Source organism: Elephas maximus, chromosome 11 (assembly GCF_024166365.1).
Source record: "Elephas maximus indicus isolate mEleMax1 chromosome 11, mEleMax1 primary haplotype, whole genome shotgun sequence".
NCBI classification, from domain to species: Eukaryota; Metazoa; Chordata; class Mammalia; order Proboscidea; family Elephantidae; genus Elephas; species Elephas maximus.
The window spans coordinates 64,643,559-64,654,991 of NC_064829.1; positions in this window are offsets into that span (position 1 = coordinate 64,643,559).

Genomic DNA, 11,433 nt, shown 5'->3' on the forward strand with positions numbered 1-11,433 from the left:
ACTATTTAATGCTCACCAGGAGCCCTGGTGTTCTAATGGTTAAGTGTTCAGCTACTAACTGAAAGGTTGGCAGTTTGAACCCACCAAGCAGCTCCACACACACACAAAAAGACCTGGCAATCTGCTCTTGTAAAGACTACAGCCTAGGAAACCCTATGGGGACAGTTCTACCCTGTTACAGTGCATCAATATGAGTCAAAACTGGCTTAACAACGACATTTTTGCCTATACCAGAATATGAGAAGATTTTGTATATAAACTACCCTGATATTTTATTGATTTATTTTGAGCATAAATGATCACTTTGTACTCTACCCTGGATGCTATATTAACCTACATCCTCCTAAGAGCATTTGAACTCTTGTTCTATGCATTGACTCTACTAACCTTACTGAAGCTGCTAAACAGTGGGTAGGGAAGCCAGCACTTCAGTTGGTCTTCCTTAGGACAAACCTCAGCCATCTGAACGCTTATATATAAGAACAAAAAAAAAAAAAACCCCAAACCCATTGCCGTCAAGTTGATTCTGACTCATAGCGACCCTATAGGACAGCGTAGAACTGCCCCACAGAGTTTCTAAGGGGTGCCTGGTGGATTTGAACTGCCAACCTTTTGGTTAGCAGCTGTAGCTCTAAACCACTATGCCACCAGGGTTTCCTCTTATATGTAAGTCAACCATGATTTGACAAAATATTTTTAGTAGCAAATGAGTGCACTGCAATGTAAGGCAAATTAAAATCTCAAAGCATTTTCCTAGTCTTTCAATGCTTGGTCCCCCATGTGTTCCTGCGGGATCCTGTACTGTCTTCATTTAGAAGTAATGTGAGCGCGGCTCTCAGAGCAAGGTCTCCCCTGAGCTGCCTCACAAAATCAAGGGGAGACATGTTTGCGGTGGGTGTTATAGATCCACCTTCCTCAGAATTAGAGGGAGATTGATTTCCACAGTGGCAAAGTGTAAACAAAATTCTTTGCTCCCATGGGAGAAGCCCCTAAAAGGAAATAATTCATGGAAAAGGTAATTACCAATTAAATAGTAAATGTGCTATTTGCCCTGTAAGAAGAATTAAAACATATTTACACTTCAAAAAGAAGCAATTAGTGGTAGTTGATTTACTAAGGAAAGTGCCAGACCAGGACAGAAGAAAGAGTGTAAATTGATAAAGACAGAGAAACTTATTATTAAATTAAAATCCGTTAATTACTGCAAATGTTAGATATGCAATTTTCTGACATTTAAGAGATGCTTTTCACCAAAATGAAAATGAATTGTCCACTTTGGATTCCTACTTCTTAGGCAGCGTGTAAATGTCAGTCCTAAATTACAGTTAACTAGTTTCTGCTATACATTAAAATAGTAATAATAATTAGAATCAATAGACTTTTTTTTTTTTTTTAAATTGAAGTTTTTAAACTGTTTTAGTCCAAACATTCAGCCAGTTCCCTATGAGGAAATGGCCAAAGATCCCCTTAGATTTGGGTATGAGGGGAGACTTTTGACTCCAGGGCACCATCTGTGAGGCAAGTCCGGATGGGGACTTCCGGCCAGGGAGAGAACTACAGATTCCCAGCGAAAGGCCCTGCCTTTTTCACCTGCCCCTATAAAAAAAAAAAAAAATTTTTTTTTTTTTTTTTTTATACCCTGGCCCTTCAGTGCCCCTTGGGCATCTGTGTAAAACTTGATGGATGACCTCTCCTGGAAGAGAAGTGATGAAAGGGCTGTTCTCTGAATTAGAAGCACGTTTCTTTTTAGAATATGATGTGACTGCCTCTCAGGAGGAGTTGCGTTGATGGTTCAGTGGTAGAGTTTTCACCTCCCATGCAGGAGATCTGGGTTCGATTCCCAGCCAATGCACCTCACGCACAGCTACCACCCCTCTGTCAGTGAGAGCTTGTGTGTGGCTATGATGCCGAACAAGTTCCAGTGGGGCTTCCAGACTAAGATGCGGTAGGAAGAAAAGCCTGGAGATCTACTTCAGAAAATCAGCCAGTGAAAGCTCTACGCATCACAACAGTCTGATCCACAACCCGTCACTAGGATGGTGCAGGGCCAAGCAGTGTTTCATCCCGTTGTGCATGGGGTTACCGCAAACTGCGGACCAACTTGACAGCAGCTAACAAAGGCCTTTTATGAAGAACCTACTGTGTGCTGGGAACTAAATGTATGATTCTTATTTCAACCTTATAAGAGCCACCAAAATAAGTTTGATGATCATTAGTTTACACAGCCCACATAGAATGACTGACTTTCCTAGGATGAAGAGGCTTAGAAGAAGCTGGAATTCAAACCCAGGTCTCTGCCATGGCCCAGTAGTACATCCTTAAAAAAATTAAAATAATGGCATTAAAAACTTAAAAATGAAAAAAATAGATATAAAAAAGAGTTTCCTTCCAAATAGTTTCTGGTGTTTACCTGACAGGGTAAGAAAGCCAATGAACCAATGTTTTTCTAACATTTCTGAGGGTGGAAATAGCCATTGATACAACTTTCTCATGTTTGTAGGCAGAAGAGTGTAGGGTGATGTTGGAGATGGCATCTCTGCAAATTCTTGAAGTAGGATTTCTTACTCTCAAGCTGCCCTCTTCAGTATCTTTAATAATGCTCTTTTCTAATGGACAAGAATATGATGAAAAACACTTATAAGAATAAGATTCTTCCTAAATATAGACCCAAACACAAATAAGAATGTGAGGGAAAAAGTGAGCTATATCTTTAAATAGTGCCATGGGGAAGGACAAAAGAATAATCATTATTAAGGGTAATAGGATTTTAGCTTCCATAACCTTAAAAAAAAAAAAAAAAAAAAAAGCCTGATTTAACTCTTTGCTGTGATTCACACCTGTTTAACACATGGGACAAGCTGAACCTCTGAAAGAATCAGTGACGAGGCTACATATATAACCAAGGCTGCTGATTATTAAGTGGTGGAATTATAAGGAAGGTATTAGAAAAACAAAGAAAAGGATTCAATTTAGGATTCAGATTGTAAAATTGTAGACGGCTAAAAAATATATATATATTAAAACTTGGTTTCTTGCTTTGTATTTAATGAAAGTTTCCATTTCTAGGATATTACAAATTGGCTTTAACAAGACCATATTTAGTGAATTTGATTATGTCAAAACTCTCTAAAATATTTCTAAGCTAGCACCAAAGTTCTTAAAATCTATCAATCAAACCCAAACCCACTGCCATTGAGTCAACTCTGATTCATAGCAACCCTATAGGGCACAGTAGTATTGCCCCATAAGGTTGCCAAAGCTGTAAATCTTTACAGAAGCAGATTGCCCTGTCTTTCTCCCATGGAGTGGCTGATGGGTTCAAACCACCAACTTATTGGTCAGCAGCTGAGCTCTTTTAACCACTGTACTACAAGGGCTCCTCCAAAATTTTTTCCAGGGGATTAAGTCCTTTGCTGCCATGTTACAGAAGGGACACTGCCATAGGGAAAGAAAAAAAGAAGAGGTCCTGTTTTACATATATATTTACATATATATATACTTATAAAACCAACAACCCGTTGCCATTGAGTCATTCCGACTCATGGTGACCCTATAGGGTTTATAGAACTGCCCCATAGGGTTTCCAAGGAGCAGCTGGTGGATTCAAACTGCCAACCTTTTGCTTAGCGGCCAAGTTCTTAACCACTGTGTGTGTGTGTGTGTGTGTGTGTGTGTGTGTGTGTGTATATATATCACTAGACCTTTTTTGTGTGTGTGGGTGTGTATGTATGTATATACATATATGTATACACACACACACACACACATATAATACATATTTAGAAAAAAAATCTCTTCAGGGATGGATTACCCAATAAGCAAGGTAAGCAAGTGCTTTGGACATCAACAAAACAGTGATGCCAATCGTCCAAAGCAAAGACCCATAGATGCCTAGCGGACAGGACACAAGAAAACTGAGCAGCACCACAGTAGAAGGAAACTGGCCGGGCATAAATGCAACTGATACCAGGTCCAGTGCATGAGAATGTGCCGGTTGGAAATAAAGCTCATATGGGGTCACGAGGGTGCCCATGTGCAAGGTTGTTTAAGCTATGAGGCCCCAACCACTTCAACGCTTTCGCTGACATATGTCTCCTGCAGTCCACTCCTTTGTAGTTGAAATTCCTTATCTTGGTGGATCTCTTGGGAGTACACTATTTCTTTTTAATTAACAAGAGGTGGGAGTGGGCTGTCAAGTCTACTTCTTGCTACATTTACCCAATATGCACCTGGATCCAACATGAGCAGTTACTAGGCAAGGACAGATTAGATTAATAGATTAATAGATAACAGGTTTCTGATCCATTTTGAGAGCACTGTCTTGTACACCCATGTCTGTTGAGCAAGCAACTCCAGCCAGGAGGGTCAGCAATGCTCTTTGTCATGATACAAACACAAGGGTATGCTCTTGTGTGGGTTCTGGTAAACAACTAATAGGAACTCCAGTCCGAGATGATGTGCAAAAGCAAGGGAACTTGAATAGGTCATCATTGCAGTGAATTCAATCAAGTTGCTTTTTATCTGCATTTACGTACAGAGTTATGTCCTGTATTTTGTAGACAATAATATTTATAACTATGACTTTAAAATATGTTTGGCATACATGCAGATGCAACCTAAAAAAAAAAAAAAACTAAACCAAACCCAGTGCCGTCGAGTCAATCCGACTCATACAGACCCTAGGAGACAGAGGAGAACAAACCCATAGAGTTTCCAAGGAGTGCCTGGCAGATTTGAACTGCTGGTTAGCAATCGTAGCACTTAAGCACTATGTAGCACTTTGGTTAGCAACCGTAGCACTTAAGCACTATGCCATCAGGGTTTCCAGATGCAACTTAGCATATATTTAATATAATATTAACTTGGGTAATAAATTAATATAATACTAACATAGCAAATGTCCAAAAAATACTGGGCATATTAATATTTATCTAACAAGAAAAGTTTCAATTTATGTATCAAGTTTAATTTATGTGTTATCTGTTGTATGGGACAAACTGCTTGATATTACTGTATATATGCTAATAAACAAGGTATTAGGCACATTAAGAGGACAGAAAATTCAATTTTTATTTATCATGCAAAATGTTTCTGTTTTTCAACAATGAGTGCCCTAAATTCATCTTCCAAGAAAGCAACAAAAGGCACTTATCAGGGCATTACATTTATATCTTATCAGAATATTTATGTATCTCCATGTAAAGAAATTGAACAGATTCCTTGAGGAAATAAATTAAATGAATATTTAGATAATAAAAATTATATAAATGTATTTCATTTCCCATTTCCCTTTAGACTGACTTTCTTTTAAGGAATTAATTGGTATTGTTATGACTTGAAAAACAAACTTGCTTGTGAGAAGTGGTGCTATTGTTACATGGTGTAAAAACAGCATGGGGGGAGTGTCTGACCTCCTCTAACGTCACAAGGGGAGGAGAATCGAGATCAACAGTCCAAAGCTGATTCCTATGAGGCAGAGGTCAGACATTCCTCCTCTCTCCACCATCTTTACCAATTCTGACACCAGCCTTCTCTCTCAAGGTACTCCCTACTTCTCTGCTGGGTTGGATAATTCATTGCAATGGCTACACAGAACTCACAGAAAATACTCACGATTATGGGGTTTATTAGGGAACTAACAGTTAGAATTCATGCTCAGGAACACTCAGGATACAATTCTTCCATCAGGACAGCCTCTTCCCAGCCATGCTTACAGGCATGCCTCTCCTTGGCCCTTGGCCTTTGCCCAAAGGCACACAGCTTTCTCTCTCCATGGGCCAGGAGGCCCACCATGCCATCTTCTGCTGCATAGTCTCTGCCGCCACTTCTTGCTGCCTTCAGTGTTACAGCTCTTCTATTCTCTGTCTCCTTGTTCCAGAAGCTTCTCAGCACAGGGATCCTGGGTCCAAAGGACGTGCTGGTTCCCGGCTATTTTTACCTTGGTGGTGGTTGGATCCTCCTTCTCTTGCCTCTGGGATGGCTCACCTCAAGCCCAGCAGGATGGCAATACTGATCAATCCCTTTGATAGGTCACAACTACCATATCTGCACAGTCCCACCCAATCGCTTGGGTGGGAGTTAGAAGACCATGGCTAGAAAGGCCACACAAAAGTGATCCATTGCACCGCATATCAATTATGTACGTGTCTCCGAATGTGAGAGTTGAACAATTCCACAAAGAAATAAAATGCACATTTTATAAATTTTATATATGATAATTATATTTTCCTTTTCATTTGGACTGATGGGGTATAACTTCAAATTCAGTTCTCTCTCATCGATCACACAAGAACGCAGCAGCAGCATTATAATGATGTGACTCATGATCATGTATCTCGGCTCAAAGCGAACCAAAATATGTCTTCAGATAGAGCGTACCCTTGAATTTGTATCATGCTCTCTGCTATTGCTCTTGCCCTGGTCGGGTATCAGCAGCAGTCCAGTGAGCTGTGAAGAAATGTGAAGATGCAAGGTCAAAGGATGAAAAGACAAGCGTGCAAATTTTTAAGCATTATTTCAACATGAAAAACACTGGTGAAGATCTGCGAAGGGTCCAACAACAAACATCGTATGACAAACAAATGAAACTATTCCTGCCTGCCTTGTAAGTACTATTTCTTTTGACTATCCCAGACCTGAGGAACAAAATTACATGTTCCAAATCAATTTTTTTACTTACTAATTTTCAAACAGTGTTGAGGACTAAGGTTAGCCTGACCCAAGCCATGGTGCTTTCAATCACCTCATATGTATGTGAAAGCTGGACAATGAATAAGGAAGATGGAAGAATTGACACTTTTGAATTGCGGTGTTGGTGAAGAATATTGACTATATCATGGATGCCAAAAGAAGGAACAAATCTGTCTTGCAAGAAGTACACCCAGAATGCTTCTTAGAAGCAAGGATGGTGAGGCTACTTCTCACGTCCTTTGGACATGTTATCAGGAGGGATCATTCCTTGGAGAAGGACACCATGCTTAGTAAAGGAGAGGGCCAGCGAAAACGAGGAGGGCCTTCAATGAGATGGACTGACACAGTGGCTGCAACAGTGGGCTCAAGCAAAGCAACAATTTTGAGGATGGCGTGGGACCAGGCAGTGTTACATTCTGTTGTGCATAGGATTGCAGTGAGTTGGAACTGACATGACAGCACCTAACGACAACAACAACTAATTTTCTAATACAAATTTTTGTGTTAACATCTAAATTTAAATGTAAATTTTACTTTTTTAAATAAATTTTATATATTTTCAACTATTCAAATTCATTTGCTATGGTAGAGCCAAACTTAAAAAGTGACATAATTTTATATCCAGGTAAAAATGAAATGGAAACCACTAAGTGGAGCACAGAAACAAAAGCTCATAGAAGATAAAAAGAAAGGATTTGTGAATTCCTAAAAGCAATTCTAAAATTAACTTCAATTTTAAAACATAGTGAATCAGAAGAGATTTCTTTCATTGAACGCTCGAGTTTAATGGGTGCAAATCATTATACCAGTAATGGTAATGCTGAAATTACTAATAACAATACAAATATAAGAGAATTTGTTCCATATCCTGCATCCATTTCTTGTTGTAGTAAAAAAAAAAAATTAATAATGGCGTAGAAAGTGAAACTATTTTAGAATCTGAAATTTAGACCCCATAAATAACAGAAATACAGATCCTGCTTTGTAGAATAATTTCTCTTCTAATAATGTAAAATATTGGATCAAAAGAGGGCAAAGTGATTATCAACATGACAGTAGTCAACATTTGAAATTTGGCGTCAAAATTTTCTGGATGGTAAACAAACAAGATTCTGTAGCCAGAATATATCTTTAGGGTGCAAAGCTAATGGTGAAAATTGTAAGAGGAAGTGGCTACTGTATTCTCCATCAGTCAGCTCTGTATATTGTTTTGTTTGCAAACTACCCAGTCTTAAATAATTTAATTCTCAATTTGCTATGGATGGATTTAGTGATTGACTCAACTTGAATATGATTGATAAACATGAAAACAGTTGAATTCACAGAGATGGTATGTTGTGATGTTTAAAGTGAAGACATAGTTTTGACTTAAGTCATGAACTGGAAACACAAATTAATGAAGAATGTCAGTATTGGAAAGTATTTTTGCAACGCTTTTTTGCTGTCATTATAACAATTGCTGAACATGGACTATCTTTTCAAGGAAGAAATGGAGTGTTTGGGTGTCCACAGAATGGAAATTTTTTGAGTTTACTTGAACTTTTTGCTCAGTTTGATCGATTTTTAGCAGGTCACATCTCAAAATATGGTAACACAGGAAAGAGCAACTCACCCTACATGTCTAAAAAAGGTGCGAAGAATTAATAAACTTAATCAGTGATACAGTTTGGTTAACTATTTTCAGCGAAGTAAGTATAGCTTGATATTTCAGTTTGTCTGAAGATTCTACTCCTGATCTTTCTTATACAGATCAGCTAAACATTGTTTTAGAACGTATCTCCAACAGATGGAAAACCTGTTGAGAGATTAATCACATTTACTAGCTTAAAAAGCCATACTGGTGACGAAATCACAAATCGAGTACTTCACTATCTATGTGAAGTTTGCAAAATTGATTTCTCTAAGTGCAGAGGCCAGTCCTATGACAATGCTTCCAATATGCATGCCACAATATGCATGTTGCATATGCATGCAACAGAAAATTTTAGAACTAATGAATATGCCATTTTCATACCATGTGCTATGCATTCACTTTATCTTGTGGGACATAGCACAGTAGATTGTTGTCCCAAAGCAGTTGATTTTTTTTTTCCCACTATTCAGTTACTCTTCACATTTTTTTGCTGCTTGTGCTTATTGATGGGCGGTTCTTAAAACATACCTAGGCATTGATCTAGTATTCAAATGTCTTTCTAATAACTCATTGAGAAGTGCATGCTGTAGCAACAAGAGCAATCCTGGAATCATACACTCAGATTCTAGATGCCTTTAGAAAATATTGCTGAAGACCAAACACAAAAAGGAGATGCTAAAAGAGAAGCTGGGAGCATTGCCAACAGAATGCAAGCACTAGAGTATGTATATATGCTTGTACAATGATATATATTGTTGAGTAATATATTGCAGCATTTTCATTGGACAAGTCAAGCTTTCCAAGATTCAGAAGTAACTTTAAAGACATGTACAGATCAAAGATGCCACTTTGAGGACTAAGGTGTGCCTGACCCAAGCCATGGTGTATTCAATTGCCTCATATGCATGCAAAAGCTGGGCAACGAATAAGGAAGACCAAAGAAGAATTAATGTCTTTGAATTATGGTGTTGGTGAAGAATATTGAACATAACATGGACTGCCAGAAGAACAAACAAATCTGTCTTGGAAAAAATACAGCCAGAGTGCTCCTTGGAACCAAGGATGGTGAGACTTCGTCTCAGGTGCTTTGGACATGTTATCAGGAGTGACCAATCCCTGCAGAAGGACTTCATGGTTGGTAAAGAACAGTGTCAGCCAAAAAAGAGGAAGACCATTGACAAGGTGAACAGACACAGTGGCTGCAACAATGGGCTCGGACATAACAGTGATTATGAGGATGGTGCAGGACCAGGCAGTGCTTTGGTCTGTTGTACATAGGGTTGATGTAAGTTGGAACCAACTTGATGGCACCTAACAACAACAAAAACAACAACAACAGATCATCTCCAGTCATTAACAGAGTATTTATATAATTTAAGAGAAGATTAGGAAAATTTTGAAAATACAACAAAACAAATACCGTCAAATACTTATTATCAAGCAGTTCATCACCTCAGAAGCATTAAAAAGAAACAAGTAAATGACAGAAGTGACCCAGAGGTATTGAGTGCCAACTCATTAACATTATTAGAAGAGTTCAACTAGAGGAATTATTGATCAACTTCTAGAAATATTTGATGGCTAATAGGAAAATTTACCACAAGGAGCCACAGAATAGGCTAGAAATAGAACTTTTGCTGTAAGAAAAAAAGTAGCTTAGAATAAATAAATAAACAATATGTTCTTAAGTTAGCTTTTAGCATACTATTGGTCATTAATTAATTCATTATTTGAGATACTCAAAGTCCTACCAACCTCTCCTCCTGGTCTTTACCCCATTCTAGTATGCTAAGGCAAAAAGAGACTATCCCTGTTTAACTAACTGGCCGACTAGTTTGAATGGAATATGTAAGCTGAGGGAAGGAGCTGAATTGTAGGGCCAAAGGAGCGAATTTTTAGAGGCTGTGAGGAAATCAGCAGTTTGAATCTACCAGCCCTCCTTGGAAACCCTATCAGACAGTTCTACCCTGTCCTATAGGGTTGCTATGAGTCAGAATCGACTCGACAGCATTGGATTTGTTTGGCTTTTTGGAGGAAACCAGGTTGATAAAAGATGAGAAATTGGTAGAAAAAAGCATCTTCAATGGGAAGAACAGAGATGCCTATTAGGAATAACAATTCTGGTTTCTGGATGGGGTTTGATGTGAAATCTTCCCATCTCTGCATGCAATAGTAAGTAAAAACATTTTTTCCAATACATTGTGGAGCTGAAGATTTTGAGTGCGCTCATGTGCTGATTCAGGCTTCAAGCTGTATGCAGGGCGAGAACAGAGATTGCTCAAGCTGAACCATGCATACCCACAACCCAAAAAACCCAAACAAAAATTTCAAATGCATTCAACATGTATTTATCAAGCAATTTTTTTTTTTTTTACTGTACCATGCATGGTCTATGCTAGATACTGGGGATACTGTGTGAATACGACATTGTTTCTGTCCCTAAGAAATGTACAGTCTTGTGAGGAACATGGGAAATATGACACAGCTTGTGAAGGGCTAAAAAGTAGGTAAATAGAGTGGGGACATCAGGGGAGGCATGGGACTTCCACAGTGACAGGTGTAGATGCTGGAAATGTGAACCTTGATGGCAGGAGGTGAGAGTTTACCTGCCTACATGGGAGGACTCTCTGGAGACTAAGAGGCTGGTGATGGGGTTGGAGATCTGTGGGGAATGAAGTTTTAACATTTCCATTCTGGAGAATCAGAGAAGAGCGATATGCATTAGAATTTCCACCAGCTCAAAGGGAAGGTCTACCTGATATGGGTAGTTGTGGCACAAATCTATCCCCCCTTCTGACATTTTTAGCTGTCTTTAGCAGACACAGAGATTTGCAAAAAAGAGGTCTCCTCCTTGTTGGTTAAACAGTGCTTTTAATAGAAAGGAATTTTCCATGGTCTACAATGGGAGCATATGGATAGGGCAGGGCATAGGGGTTGGAAAGATTCAAATTTGGTTTTCTTGTGTTTCCTCAAGTGGTGACCTCAGGGATTTTCGACTATGGTTTCCCCCGCTAAAGAAGAGTCATGCGAGCACGCGCCTCCCTTCCTTGGAATATAACCCAACACAATAAAATCACATGATTGAACACTAGCCAGGAACAAAAATATCT